This window comes from Bos grunniens, chromosome 5 (genome assembly GCF_055505025.1).
Source record: "Bos grunniens cultivar Pamir isolate PY7600 chromosome 5, Bosgru_T2T1.0, whole genome shotgun sequence".
Classification (NCBI taxonomy): Eukaryota; Metazoa; Chordata; class Mammalia; order Artiodactyla; family Bovidae; genus Bos; species Bos grunniens.
In genome coordinates this window covers 78399236-78414817 of record NC_141169.1, presented here as the reverse complement: position 1 = coordinate 78414817, position 15582 = coordinate 78399236, and the positions used below count along the sequence as shown (strand labels likewise).

The 15582-nt window shown below is 37.5% G+C and overlaps 1 protein-coding gene across 4 annotated transcripts in view; it reads left to right on the top strand.

The window, feature by feature from the left end:
• Positions 1–15582, top strand: part of FGD4 (FYVE, RhoGEF and PH domain containing 4) — a 234487-nt gene that overhangs the window by 89102 nt on the left and 129803 nt on the right. The window contains exon 1 of one of the 4 annotated variants that reach the window (XM_086401419.1): positions 3924–4137. The exons of the other annotated variants lie outside the window; for them this stretch is intronic. The gene's annotated coding sequence lies outside the window, so the exon portion shown is untranslated. Of the gene's footprint in view, positions 1–3923; positions 4138–15582 lie in introns of those variants that run through there. 4 annotated transcript variants of the gene reach the window in all.

Sequence of the window (15582 nt, the reverse complement as noted above, 5' to 3'; positions counted from 1 at the left end):
TTTTTTCTCCCTTTCCGCTGAAATTAGTAAGAATGAAGAGGAACCCTCCTTCCAACATTCATTCTCATTATTTTAGAATGGTAGAGATCTTTGAAGATGATCTAACTCAGCTCTCTCATTTCTGCAATTGAAATGCACAGGACCAGAGCTGGCAATGGCTTGCCATGTCATACCAGTGGCTAAGCAAGGACTAGAGTCCAGGTTTCTTAAATTCTAAACAGTGGTTCTGTCACTGAGCTTTGCAAAAGCTAAGGACTTGAAAACTTCCTTACAAAAATATGTGTCTGTGGGGAGATTCAGTAGTGAAGGGAGATAGAATAGTACTCCCAGGGTTATTTGATCACTGCTTAGCTGACACAGTAACTACTATAACAGCTTGTAGGCAACATTGCCAACTGCCCAGTATTTGAAGAAGATATCAGGCTTCTCTGTTCCCAACAACTTTATATCTTGAGAACCTTTATGGGGATTATTGACTCTTTGTCACGTGCCCTACCGCTTAAGTATGGGGACCCTATTATTACACTCTGAGCAGTGTGGCTTAAGGTGCTATTGTGGAGACAATGTCAGAACAGCCAGAGGTGAACATGGAGCTAAAAAGGACACTACTGCCTACTTCCTTTTCTTAGATCTGTCTTTTTTTTTTTTTTTTTCTTTCTGAGTGATTCCCACAGAATCAGTTTCCTAGAAGTGGTGACCCAGATTCATTTTTGCTTTTTTCTATTGTCTTGATAGTAGATCCACCCAAGAATATAGTGGGGTAAACTTTGAAAAATATGTGTAGGAAGAATAAATATTACTTTTAGAAAATTATCATTTGTGACATTAAGATTTTTGGAAAACAGAAAGGAAAATATCAGTAAAATCTCTTCTTCACAACTGCTCTTATAATTTTGAGATAGATAGGCTTAGGCTTTGGTTTCTAAGAATCTCATTTTTTATTGCAGTTGTTCATAGCAAATACTCAGTTATGTATTTTTTTCCCCTGTACTTCCAGGAGGTAGTGTGGCATAATGATCAGACCCAAGCTTTGGTCTCACTTGCGATTCTAGTCTCAGCAGTGAGATGTAGGGCAAAGAACTTAGTTTCTGAGTCTCAGTTTCCATAACTAAAAAATGATTATAGCAATTCCTACTTCATAATCCCTGTGAGATTTAAATAAAATATTTATAAATGCTTATTATAGTTCCTAGCACAGACTAGGGACCCAACAAATAGAATATCATTATTGGTATACCAGTTGACATTTCCCTTATGCCCCATAGTTCTTGTGACCATATTTTTAATAATTGCATGATATTCTATCAAGTTGAGTATATTCCAGTTTGTGTAACCATTAATCTATTATTAGATTCTTGTTTCCTCTAAATTTGCCGTAGAATAAAAGATTTTTCAGCAAGCTGTTATTTATTCAGCAGATTCAGGAAATACTGTGTATAAGGACCTTTGCTTGGCAGCAGCAGCACAGAGCTCAGAGTGGAAAAGTCCCTAGCTTTGAGGGGCTCTCGGTGTGTAAGTGGAGATACGTGAAGAGAACTCTGGCCTGTGGTAAACGTTGGCACTGTCCAAGTTACTGAAAAAGTGCTGAGGAGAGGACAGAATGTGAGATTCTGCTTAGAGAGACTCACGGAAAGCCAGAGAGGGTTGTGGGAGAGGAATCAAGTGATGGAGGTGAGGTGCAGGTTATTAAGGGCTTTTAAATCTTTATACAGAATGCAGCATTTATCCTCAGTGCAAGGGAAAGTCAGTTTTGAGAAGAGAATTTGCATTATCTGCTTAGGTTTTATAGCCTATACAAGGCGAAGTGGAAGTAGAGAGTTTATTTAGGAAATTATTAAGGAATCTAGGTGAGAGATGGTATGTCTTCGACCAGGTGGAAATGGTGGAGGTGGTAAGAAGTGGCCATATTGGAAGAAATAACTCACATCATGAGCTGTCAGGTTGGATGCGAAGATGTCAAAGAAATAGAAAAGTCAAAGATGGGCTCTCAGGCATTCAGCTTGAGTGACTGGAAGAGTGGAGTTGCTGTTTCCAAAAACAAGGAAGGATGCAGGAGGAGCTGATTTGGGGGAGAAATCAGGAGTTAAGTTTTGGGATGTTACGTTCGAGATTTTTATTAAACATTCATGCAATAGATGTTCAATAGATAGTTTTGGGATGTTACGTTCGAGATTTTTATTAAACATTCAGGCAGAGATGTTCAATAGATAGTTAGACGTAGAAGTGTGCAATTCTTGGAAAGAGAGGTTTATCCTGGAATTATAAATTTGGGAGATAGCTATATATTTATAGTATTTTAAAAACTTGGTACAGTTATTTTACCTATTACTACTCCTCTCATAGAATTTTCATTGGTATTTTCATTTTTTAAAAATCCAAATAAACTTTAGGATCACTTTGTTAAATTCATTTTGTAAAGTATGCTGGACATTTTACTAGAAAAATGTACATATGTATTACATATATATTTATATATAAATTTACTAAAAGACTGGTAATTTGAAAAGAGTTGGCATCTTTAAAATGGATCTTTGTATCCAGCAATGCATTATTTTTCTCCATTTAGTTTTCTTTTATTAATATTTCTTCTGATAGTTCATTCTTTGTCCCCCAAATAGTTCATACACAGTTCTTGATAGTATTATTCCAAAGTATTGTAAGATGTCACAGAAAAAACAGAATAAACTTTTTGGCCAACCCAATACACTATTTGTTGCTGTAGTTAGTAAATTTCATTTTATTGATGTTCTGATGTTTTTGCCTTATAAAGGAATTATTTTGATATATTTAGCCACATCATTAAATTTCAGGTGATATAAATAATCTCTTTGATTTTAATTTTTCCCCCTAGCAATACAATCATATCATCTGCAAATAATGATTTTGTCTTTTTTCCTTTCAACATTTGTGTCTTACTTCTGTTCATTCCAAGAAAAGAAGTCCTGAATTTAAGATAGTGGCTAACTATAAAGCAAGGAGGTAATTAAGACATAAAAGTCTAGTTACGGCTTACAGTTGTTGTTCTGTTTTTGCTTTAGGCCTATCCTAATTATTTCTTTTCCTTGCCTTTGAAAAATATATTTCTGTTGGATTTGAGTGCCCAAAGTTCGTCTGTTTTACATTTATACATTATCTCCAGTAGTTGGTCTTGATGGGGTATATATTTGGTTTTCAGTCATTTTGCTCTTTCAAGGACATATTCTTTGATTCCTTGAATACCATGAATTCAGGGGAAGCTCTTTTCCTGCTGAATCAGCATTGAACTTTCATGGATGCAGAACCAAATTAAAGCCCATAGAGAGTACGTAACCAAGAGATTTCAGTCATATAATTGGATAAGGTCCTAATGAAAATGTGAAGTTTAGAAGCCTCTCCCTCTCCCCCCGAAAACAAAAATAAAAATGAATTCATATAAGTTTAAAAAATTAATACGTGTATATTTATAGGACAGTTGCTTTTGAAAACTTATTTTCAAGCTAAGTTTTACAAATTTGAAAATTTTATTTTAAAAAGTCTAAATACAAAACCAGTTTCTCTTCTGATGTGGATTGTAAATCAACAGAAAGGACTTGCTGATACAGCTTAGATTTCTGGAATGCGTTATCTTGAATTTTCAAGTTTACTTTCAAGTTTTATTTTTCTGTTTGTCAAGTTAAGCCTCATGTGACCTTTTTCTGTGAATGAGCAGTGGACACTATCTGGCATGTTAGCGCTTTGTACCTCCAAGGGTAGATTTGCAGGACAGCTTTTAATTGGCCTGCATTGCCTTGTTTAAATAGCCAAACACCTGCTAGGCAAGCCCCTGCACATGTGAGTGGCTATATGTTCCTTCCGTTAGGATTTGCGAGGCTGGAGCACAAAGACAGCAATTGTTACCCAATAAGCAGTAGTCACACAATTCTACCAATCGCCTTAGGAGGGCTGGTTACCATGGAATCCACCATCTGTTCACTCCCCGTCGGAATGTGATTATCCTTGCTGGGGTGGGAACTGGGAGCGTGTGCAGTGTGGAATTATCTGCAATGGACTGGGTTAATGGGAGCTAGATTTGGCTCACTAGAAGAACAGATGAAGGGAGTTTTACTTCTTAACCATTTGTGACTACTAACCAAGAGGAATAATTTCAGCTTTTATAAGGTAAGTAATTCAAGTACTATGTATCCCGTTTGTACTACGTTTGGTGTGGGGCATTATCTCCATGTGGTTCCAGGAAAGGGAGCTGTAAGCTCTTCTGGAAGGAGCCTCCAACATTACACACTTCTGTTGTATTGATTTTAAGCAGCTCAGTTATACCTGTACAGTTACATGTTGATGTTGAAAAATCAAATAATTATTTTTTAATCTTTAAAAATTTAGTCAAAATTATAATATGACTTCTGAAAGTGGCAAAAAGACTGTAATTTTAATGGTTTCTCAGAGTGAATTGTACCAATACTCGAAATATACTCATGGCCACAACGTGTTCAATGTCTTCTTCAAATAAGAAAATGTCTCAGGTCAGGGACATTTGTAGGTTATGATTTTATTCATCATTATTCTGGCCCACGTGACTGGCTTCACATTACTAGCTCATGTTTTGTAATGTGAGGTTTATGCAGTTAATTTTGCAATGCTTTTGCACAAGTTTCGAGGGCTTGAGCATGTGGAGACAATGTGACAGTGCTTTAACAGCAGGCGTATAGGCATAGTGATAAAGGAAAGGGCAAAGCTCGGAGGATCTGCTTCTGTTTCAAGGGCTTCCTTTGTTTTTCTGTTTGAACAGCCCCTTAAAATGTGTGCTGCATATTGTAAGCAGCAGAAGGAGATTTTGGTGCTAACAAATGGATGACTGACATTTTTCTGTGTGGCTAAGAGGTTGGTAGCTCAAACAAGGGACTTCTATATCCTTTGTGAGGCAGCATTGTATATACCCTTCCCCAAAACTGTGCCCTAAAACATAAAAGTGAAAAACAAAAAGAGTGCTGTCTATACTCTGGATACTTCTTTTGTGTAAGTTTTCCTGTCATTTAAATCATAGTGCCAGGGATATGTGCATCTAGCTGGGTCTGCCATTTTTATTTGATATGGGAAGGAGTTGCAAAGAGAGGATTTGCTAATGCAGCGTTAGTTCCTCTAATTGTGCTGTTCTGCTGTCATCTTGGACGTTCATGTCAGTGGGTCAGTGGCTGCCGGGAGAGCTGGAACAGGTCGTTGTTAACAGGCCTTACTTTGATTTTCTTTTTCTGATTGTAGAATAAAATTAGATAACCTTGTACTGGTCAAGGACTCATGTTCTTACTTCAGGTTTTCAAGCCTGACTGCTAATTATGGGTTCTTGGTATTTATTGTTGTTGACTTATTGTAGTTAAAATTCTTACCTTCTTTTGTGTTTACTGGGCTATTCTCAAGTTTTTTTAATATGCAAAATCAGATCAGGTACATACTACCTCTAAAAAGCATCTTTTCCACTAACAATAGACATGTATCTGCCTGAAAATTTCCTTAGCAGCATCTGTAAAAAAATTTTAAGTGAATGTTGTATTATTTGGATGAAATTTTCACTCATGAAAACAATTGTTCATAAGCAATATAAGTTTTGAGAGGAAATGAGATAATTTAAAAGCATGTACATTTAGGCTGTTTGTGTTACCTTAATTACCTTGTATCTTAGAAACCTGAAAAGGCCTGTGAGTGAGTGGGTATGAAGTACTAGAGTATTCTGTGTGCCTGGGGTGTGATTGCTCAAGCAGTTGAAGTGAACTGGGCAAATCAGGACACCTCTCAAGTTCCCTAAGTATTCGTGGATTTCCTTACTGTTATGACTGTTACTGAGTTAACGTTGTAAGATTGTTTTTTTTTTTTTAAGTGGGTATTTATGCAGAATGTATCCCAGCATTTATAGGTATTGGCAGGCATTTATTTGTTTTCACTTGTAAACATGTTTATTAATATGTTTCTTGGCTGAATTTTTCTGAGTAGTAAACAGTAAAGCCACAGGGTATTCAAAAAGTGTTGAAAAACTTTGGTCCATCAGCCACTGACAAGAAGCCTAGGGTTTTACTTTCTAAAATTGGTGAAGAGGAGTGGGCAGCGGCATAGTCCCTGGAACACTTGTGATTCCTAGTAGGGTGCCTGGGGGACAGGAGTGCACAGTCCCACGATGTGTAGTTCCTTTGAGGGAATGTGGTCTTTGGACCTGGTGTTGCTTATGGGGAGATGTTCACTTCCATTCACAAACATTGTCAGTGGTGACACCTACCACCATAAGTTGAAAATGTCAGGTCAGCTGGGAAGCATTGCTTCCTGGTTCCCACTCTCCCTGTCTCTGAAGGTGGCGGGAGGTGCTAGATTCAGTGCTTTCTGACCCTTCTTCCAACTTCTCAATGGCATGAGGCTTTTCAGTCTCCTTCAATACAACTTAAGATTTTACTAAATGGAAAATTTAGCTTTATGTTTGTAAATATGTAAAGCAACCCTTATTCCGAGTTATTTCTTATAAAGGTATTATTCTATAGATAAAAAATTGGAAACTGAATAAAGTACCTGGAATGATTCAAATCCATAGCAATCTGAGTAGACGGCATCTCAATCCACCACTGATGCAGTATGAACAGTCAAGTCTTTCTGCTTCTTTGACACTTTATGCTGGAAGGCTGCCTGACAACTATTTCAAGTAGACCACAGAGCTCATAAACATCAGTTAAATTCTTACATTTTTCTTATTACCACATTCAGTCTCACTTATAAATTGACTCTGTCTTTGGCTTTTGAGATACTGATTTATAATCCGTTTTTGCTGTTAACTGTTTTTGGCCATGATGGTCCATTTGGCCCTTGGACAGACGATGGAGCGCTAGGGATTTGAAGGGAAGAAGAACCGGCTTATGCTGTCATCACTGATGCTGCTTTGTTCTCATGTTCCTGGTAATATTGAAGCCATTTGCATAAAAATGTGACTTTTTAAAATAGATGTACTGAAAATTGCCTTCTTTTGCCCTCTCCCACAATTCCATGTCGTCATGGTTTCAAGAAGTGCTTAGAATGAGTTGTTAACATTGTGCCTCAGTACACTTTAGCATTGCTGTGTTAGATATAGAGCTGCAAGGTGTGATGTCTATAAAATGTGCACATGAAAGATGTAAACTCACCCAAAAGCTGTGCTCAAAGGTGCTTCCATTTGGCAGGACTTTTCTTCCTGTGAATGTGCCATATAGTTGATTATCATCAGTTTCTTCTGAGCTATTTCTTCTGTTTTTATAACTGCTTCTATGCTTCTGTAAAGTAAAAAGGCAAACTTTCTGTACATTGGCAGTGCGTGGATCTATGTAGGCAGAAGCAGATCCTTGGAACAGTTTTGTGTAATATACTCATGCCTTTCTCATTCAGTTGTCGCCACTTAAAGCCCAGTGATGACTTGATGGAGTTGTATGAAAGTATCTAGGGATACCTTATCTGAAAAAACTTCCATAGTTTTACAGATAACCCTAATCTGTGGGGGCTACATTGTTCTTTTGTAATAAAAGTGTTGACTTACCAACTTCCCCTGTAAGTAGTTGTTTCCTTCTTCCCTGTTTGCTTAATTCCTGTGTTGTTTTTAAATTTTTGCCAATTTCCTGGCCCTGACCCCACATTCATGAATTATGAGGCAAGATGTATTTCCATAAGGCAAGCAGATGAAATCTGTTAGATTTTTTAGATCCCTATTATACATTGCTAGATGTTTATTTTCACATAATTTAAAGACTGTATCTGTCAGAAGAATTTGAGGCCCATAAGAATTAAGCAGCCTGTCCAGAGTCACAGAACTTGAGTTGCAAAAACAGCTAATGTTGACTATCGCGTGTTGAGTACAAAGATACGGGCAAAGCCAACTTACTTCCTACATTGTTAGCTTCATGAGGAGCAGAACATTGGGGTATCACCCTAAACTCTCACAGATACAGTTTTCAATGTGCCCAAAGAGGGGCAACTTTGAAAGATAATTCCCTCAATAATCAAGGTCATAAGAAATATATATTTTCATAAATGCCTAAACGTTAAAAAAAAAAAAAGTAATTGCCAGGTCAACTAGATGTTCTTGTTTCTTAGTTTGCAGATTCTTGCCCTTGTATCTGTGTTTATAGTCGTAAACTCATGATCAGGATGTTGCTTGGTGATTTTGGAGCCCAGAGTGGGTGGGGGTGGAGCACTGAGGAAGGACAGCCTGAGGGCAAATACCATTCCATCCCAGGGCCCAGTTGTCACCTGGTTAGCATATTTCTGTTCCGAGTTAATGCACTTTCTTCTGTGGACATTGGTGGAGACATAAAACCTGTTTGCTTATCTGGTCTCCTTCTGCTCTGTTGTGCTCACCCCACCCACCTGCTTCACCTTGCTCAGGATCCCCCTACTGTCCACTGAGACATTGCTTCTTTGGCTCTGTTACTGTTATCATTCACTTATCACATGTTTATTGAACATTTACTCTGTGCTGGGCAGTGTTGCAGGTGTGGAGGATAGGACGTGGAACACAATGGTCAGGTTCTTTCGTGGACTTACGTAATACAGAAGGAGACAGATAATACACAGTTAAAATAAATGAACAGTGTGATTTTGAATAATGACGAGTATGTGAAGACAAAATGTAATGTGTTAAGGGATTTTAGGGCAACAAATTTTATGTTGAGTGGAGGAGATCTCATATAAGCTGAGTCACAAATGATAAGCCACCAGGTTGATCCAGGAAAGCTAGGAATGTGTTGTTATCCCCACTTTATTCCCGTGGAAATTGAGGAAAGCCTGTCATCAGGACCATTCCTTGTTGACTTGGTGCTGCAAAACCATACCACTTGTCTTTTCTTTCAGGACTTAATGTTGACTATATGCTCTTTTCCAAAGTCAGAATTTAATGGGAGAGCATAGGAAGTAGTGTCTACTTCAGTACAATGGCTAAGAACACAAGCAGACCTAGATTAGTCCCATCTCACATACTGTCTACTCTGGAGGTCTCTAGGCAAGTTACTTAAACCTGTCTCCCCATTTGTTAAAACTTCTGGAGTTATTGTGGATATAAAAGAGATAATATTAAAAAACCATTCGGTTCTCTGAGGGGCTTCAGTAATAATCCCATGAATATTAAAATAATTTTCTATGGTTGGTAGTGAGAACCTAGGAGTACTATTAGCCTTCTCTCTATAGGATAATTTTTCTTTGATCTCTTCATTCCCCTCTCATCCCTTACATTCATTTATTTTAACAAAAGCTTTAAAAAAAAACAACCCTTTATTGAGGCATGATTGACATACAAAAAACTGTATGTACTTAATGTGTGTAACTTCAAGAGCTTTGAAGATAAGTATACACTTATAAGGGGCTTCCCAGGTGGCAGTAGAGGTAAAAAACCCACCTGAATGCAGGAGATGTAAGAGACATGGGTTCGACCCCTGGGTTGGGAAGATCTCCTGGAAGAGGGTATGACAACCCACTCCAGTACCCTTGCCTGGAAAGTCCCATGGACAGAGGAGCCTGGCAGGCTGCAGTCTATTGGGTTGCAAAGAGTCGAACACAACTGAAGTGACCTAGCACCCGTGCACGTGTACACGTGTGAAACCATCACTGCAATCTATGCCATGATGTATTCATCACTTCCAAAAGAAGACTTTTTGCACATCCACCTCTCCTTGCTAGATTCTGCATAAAGAACATGATTGGACATGTTCTCACAGGTCTGTGCTCACCTGGTACTCGACTAACAGTCTGTTAACCAGTCAGTTGCATTCAGTATGATTGGTGACACAGTGCAGGAGTGGTGTGGGAGACAGAGGAACAGGTGGTCGACTGTACAGGTAACGTGGGCTTGGAATTCTAGTCTGCAGCAGCAAATGCAGGGAGGCGTGCTGGTGGCTGAGTGTAGAATTAGAGCTAAGTACTGTAGGACAGGATTTGAGAATGGAAACCTTGGTTTGCATAGAAGTTTTTTACTGTATCCTATAAAGAATGAGGAACCTTTGAATAGTTTTAAACATCTGAGGAATAAATCTTCAATTTTGTCATCTAAAAAGATAACTGGTAGTTAAAGTGATGAAAACATTGGAGAGAACAATTTCCAAGGCAGCCTGAGTTCTTCTTTTTTTCATCTTCATCTTCATCCATACCAGGCAAGATTTTTCTTATGTTGTCATTACCACCACAATATAATTTGGACTCGCATAGAGTCCAAAAAGTCCCTGAGAATTCCTTTAGGAGGGTATAACTTTGGAGATCAACTCTCTCATTAAGTCCAATCCAGCATGTGTTCCCTCCCCCCAGCCCCACACAGGGTTGGAATAGATTGCTGCTGTTTTGCTTGGGCACCAGATGAAATAATTCCTTCTGTGTTCAGGGGTCATGCTGCATGCAGTAAGAGGAAGCAGCAGGCTCATGATCTCTCAGTCTGACTCCCACAACAGAGACCATGAGCATTGTTGCCTTTAACTGCCACACCTGTGTTTGTGTGCTTTCTGGTACAGGTGTTTTCTATTTGCAAAACATATAGTTCAGTTCAAGCCAGTTTAAATGCACTTACAGTACAACTGCTGTAACTGCAGTACCAACTTTTTGTGTTTTCTATATGTCAGACCGTGCAGAATACATTTATCATCTCATTTAACCTTTATTAAACATTTGAAATAACTGGAATTTATCTTTATTGAATAAATAAAACTGTTCCTATTAGCTACATACTATTTTCAAGTTCACTAATAATTAAATGATTAACTGGGATTAAAACCTTGATCGGTTCAACTTCAATCCTATAATCTTAGCTATTATGCTCAGTTTCAATTAGAAAGCCATTGCATTAACCTAGACAGAAAAATATAACAAATGTTATGATACCAGTGGTGTAGAAACAAGATTCCAAAGAGATAAAGGGAGAGAATAAATGACTACTGTGTTTAAGAAGTCTTTAAATCGTTATCTAGGAACATGAACAGATATTCAATAAAGGAAGAAATACAAATGCCTAATACATGAGGAAAAAAAGTTTTGTATAGGTACATCCCAGGTGACCCAGTGGGTAAAGAATCCACCTACAATGCAGGAGACACAGGAGATGCGGGTTTGATCACTGGTTTGGGAAGATTCCCTGGAGGAGGAAATGGCAACCCACTCCAGTGTTCTTGCCTAGAAAATTGCATGGACTGAGGAGCCTGGCAGGCAACACTTCATGGGGTCGCAAAGAATCGGACACAACTGTGCTACTAAGCTAACTAAATATCTAACATGAACAGATACTTCAAAAAGGAGGAAACACAAATGCCGGATATATGGGAAAAAAAGTTTTATATAACTGGCAGTCAAAAAAATATACAAAATAAATATTCTTTTATTACATTGGCAAAAAATTTACTGAATGGTTGTATTTTCCATTGGCACCCCCATATGCTTCAATAACAATGTAACTTCAGATTACAGTATGCATTGATTTAACTTTTGGGGAAACAATGTAGTAATATATTTTATCTTAACTAGAGAACCCTTTGTAGCAAGGCATAGAAGAAAATATAACTCAAGAGAAAAGAGGGGTGTATAGAAAAAATAAAAGGCGTCTCCAGGAGCCAAGGGGCAGTAAATTCATCTAGGCCTCAGAGGAGCCTGCAAACAGGACTGTTACAACTCCCTGTTCTTCAGAATAACCCCTTCCGCATTTCTGTGTGCATGGCAAAAACAAACAAACAAACAAAAAAAAAACCCAAAACAAAACATGGCTATTGCAAATCTTGATTATACCACTTCGTAGTACCAGTGCCTGGTAGAAACACAGAAGTTCCAATTACTGATACCTTGGACTTAGACTCTGATGGGCTAAGCTTTGGTCAGCACTTACCTTTGGTCCCATCAGATGTGATCATAGAATACAAGGTCACTTGGCTTAGCTACCTACTCAGAAAGTTCTGTGAAACAGAACTCTAAGCGGGGTAAAGTAAGCAAATAGAAGAACACACTTTTTGTTACTTGTATCAACAGAGCTAAGGATGTTCATGTTCTTTGACCTCACAGTCCCAATTTTAGAAATCTGCCAGTAGGAAGTTACTGAGTGATCTAGTGAATCATTTATCACATCACATCACATTCTCTGGTGGGAATGGGAAGAAATGGGAAACCACTAACATGTTCAAAAATAGGAAAATGGTTAATGACTCTTCATGAGATTGTAGGTTATGCAAATATTAAAGACATGTTTTCTAAACATGTAAGAAGATACAATGAAATGTAAATTATGTTGTGTATGCTGTACAAGGTTGCATTTTATATAATACATAGAAAAAAATACTAGAGGGAATTACACCAAACACTAGATTTTAGAATCACTTTTGTTGTATTTATAATTTTTCTTTAGATTTTAAATGATTAACAGTGGCCATATAATAATATTATACTTACAAAAAATGCTCAAAAAAGCAAATTATAATCTGGCAGGAAAGATAAACTTGTCCTAGGTTAAGTAATAGTAACTAAGCTAATATGTAGTAGTGTTACAAATTGTATAATAAAAACTTATGGATGGATTTAATAATAAATTTTTAAAAAGTAGAATGCACTGTTCAAAAGCTTTTTCCTATCACTGGTACTACTCAAATAGAAATTAGATAAACATTGATAAGAGATACTACGGAATAGGTTCATCTTTCAGGTATGAAGAATTAGATGACCTCTAAAGTCCTTTTCAACCCCTGTGTTAGAAAAAGTGATTTACTTTGGAATGATTAGTTTTAAAAATTCAATTAGATATTAGGGGAAGGTATGCAAAGCAAGTAGCTTTTGTGAAAGAGATATGAAATTGTAATAGAGGGGCTGCCAGAGTCTGTGGGATAAAGCATGAGGCAATGAATTTGAGTCACATCTTGAAAGAGGTGATAGGCTAGGATTGGATTATGTGAAAGTTCTTTTAAGGTCTACAGTGATTGATACTAAGGCAGATTTAAGATTCTACCAGGCATTTATGGATAAGGGAGAGTACCCAAGTTGGCTTGACAAATGGGAGAGCATTTTTCTTGTTCATCCTCTACTGACTGAGTGAAGTGGTACAGAACTGAAACTGAAAAAGAGAGCAATCAGAACACCCAGCATCTGGGTCTTTTCCAGTTAGTTGGCTCTTTGCATAAGGTGGCCAAAGTATTGGAGTTTTAGCTTTACCATCAGTCCTTCCAATGAATATTCAGGTTGATTTCCTTTAGGATTGCCTGGTTTGATCTCCTTGCAGTCCAAGGAGACAAGAGTCTTGTCTCAAGAGTCTTGTCTAGTACCACAATTCAAAAATGTAAGTTCTTCAGCACTATGACTACTGGAAAAACCATAGCTTTGACTATAAGGATCTTTATTGACAAAATAATATCTCTGCTTTTTAATGCACTGTCTAGATTTGTCGTAATTTTTCTTCCAAGGAGCAAGCGTCCATGGCTGCAGTCACCATCCACAGTGATTTTGGAGCCCAAGAAAATAAAATCTGTCACTGTTTCCATTCCCCCCCTACCCTATCTATTTGCCATGAAGTGATGTGACCGGATGCCATGATCTTAAATTTTTGAATGTTGAGTTTCAAGCCAGCTTTTTCACTGTCCTCTTTGACCTTTATCAAGAGCTCTTTAGTTCCTCTTCTCTTTCTGCCATTAGAATGGTATCTGCATATCCAAGGTTGTTGATATTTGTCCCAGCAATCTTGATTCCAGTTTGTGATTCATCCAACCTGGCATTTCACATTGGGTAGTGTGCATATAGGACTTCCTCAGTGGCTCAGTCATAAAGAATCTACCTGCAATGCAGAGATGCAGGTTTGATTCCTGGGCGGGAAAGATCTCTTTAATGAGGGCATGGCAATCCACTCCAGTATCCTTGTGTGGAGACTCCCATGGACAGAGGAGCTTGGAAGGCTACTATCCATAGGGTTCCAAAGAGTTGGACAGGACTAAAGCGACTGAGCACTCATGCAGTCTGCATAAGTTAAATAAACAGGGTAACAATATACAGCCTTGACATACTCCTTTCCCAGTTTGGAACCAGTCTGTTGTTCTATGTCTGGTTGTGACTGTGCTTCTTGACCTGCATGCAGGTTTCTCAGGAGGCAGGTAAGGTGGTTTGGTATTCCCATCCCTTTAAGAATTTTCCATAGTTCGTTGTGATCCACACAGTCAAAGGCTTTAGAGTAGTCAGTGAAGCAGTAGATGATTTTTCTGGAATTTTCTTGCTTTTTCTATGATCCAATGGACGTTGGCAATTTGATCTCTGGTTCCTCTGCCTTTTCTAAATCCAGCTTGTACATCTGGAAGTTCTCAGTTCACATACTGTTGAAGCCTAGCTTGAAGGATTTTTAGCGTTACCTTGCTAGTATGTGATGTGAGCACAATTGTACAGTAGTTTGAACATTCTTTGGCATTGCCTTTCTTTGGGATTATAATGAAAACTGACCTTTTTGCAGTCCTGTGGCCACTACTGAGTTTTCCAAATTTGCTGACATGTTCAGTGCAGCACTTTAATAACATCATCTTTTAGGATTGAAAATGGCTCAGCTAGAATTCCGTCACCTCTGTTAACTTTGTTCGTAGTAATGCTTGACTAAGGATTACTTGACTTCACACTCCAGAATGTCTGTCTCTAGAATCGGGGTTAATATCATTAGCATTTTCTGTTTGTACATAATATGCAAGATTTTTTAGATACCATCCTGGTTAATAAAGGTAATCTATTGTAAGCATATATGCTTGCTTACATTGATGTACATCATAACTACAAGTTATGTAAATTATAAAGTGATATTTTATTTATTTTTTAAGTTCTTATGTGAAATTTATTTTATTATTCTGAATATGAAAGTGAAAGTAGAATCGCTCAATCGTGTCTGACTCTTTGCGACCCCATGGACTGTAGCCTACAACACTCCTCCGTCCATGGGATTTTCCATGCAAGAGTACCGGAGTGGGTTGCCATTTCCTTCTCCATAAAGTCATATTTTAGTATGAACTCTTACATTTAAAATATAATAATGTTTATCTTAATAGAAAAAAAATCTCATTTCAAATTCCAGGAGAGTTATTAGACAATTCTAGTAGAAAGTTTTAGGTATACCAAAACTTTAATCCATTATTTAAATGAAAAAAAGAATAGGAAACTTATCATTTTAGTTTGAGATGATAATTTATCTAATGAATAGAGATCTGTGACATAATACTGGGACCTTTATTATATAATACTATAAGAGGCCTGGAAATTACCCTAATTTAAATTGGGCAAGTTCAAGTCAGTATTTTTTTGTGAGTAGCCCCAAAATTACTTAAATGTTTAGTAAGCTTATTAACTCATTCAAATAAGCAAATATTGTGTGGCCCCTAAATACTTTGAGCTGACCTTATCTTGGGGGAAGGACTATATTTATAAAAAATAACTTATTAAACTATTAGATTTCTTCTAATTTTCTCCTTTTCCAAATAACATTATATAGTCATTTTTATGTGTATACTTTGTTTAGGATAGCTCACCCAAGTGGCAAAGGTAGATAATGTAAAGTTTTCTGGTATTTGATATGCATTACTGTTTTGCCTTCTCAGTGCCTGTTTCATTTTCAGTTCAGTTCAGTAACTCAGTCATTTC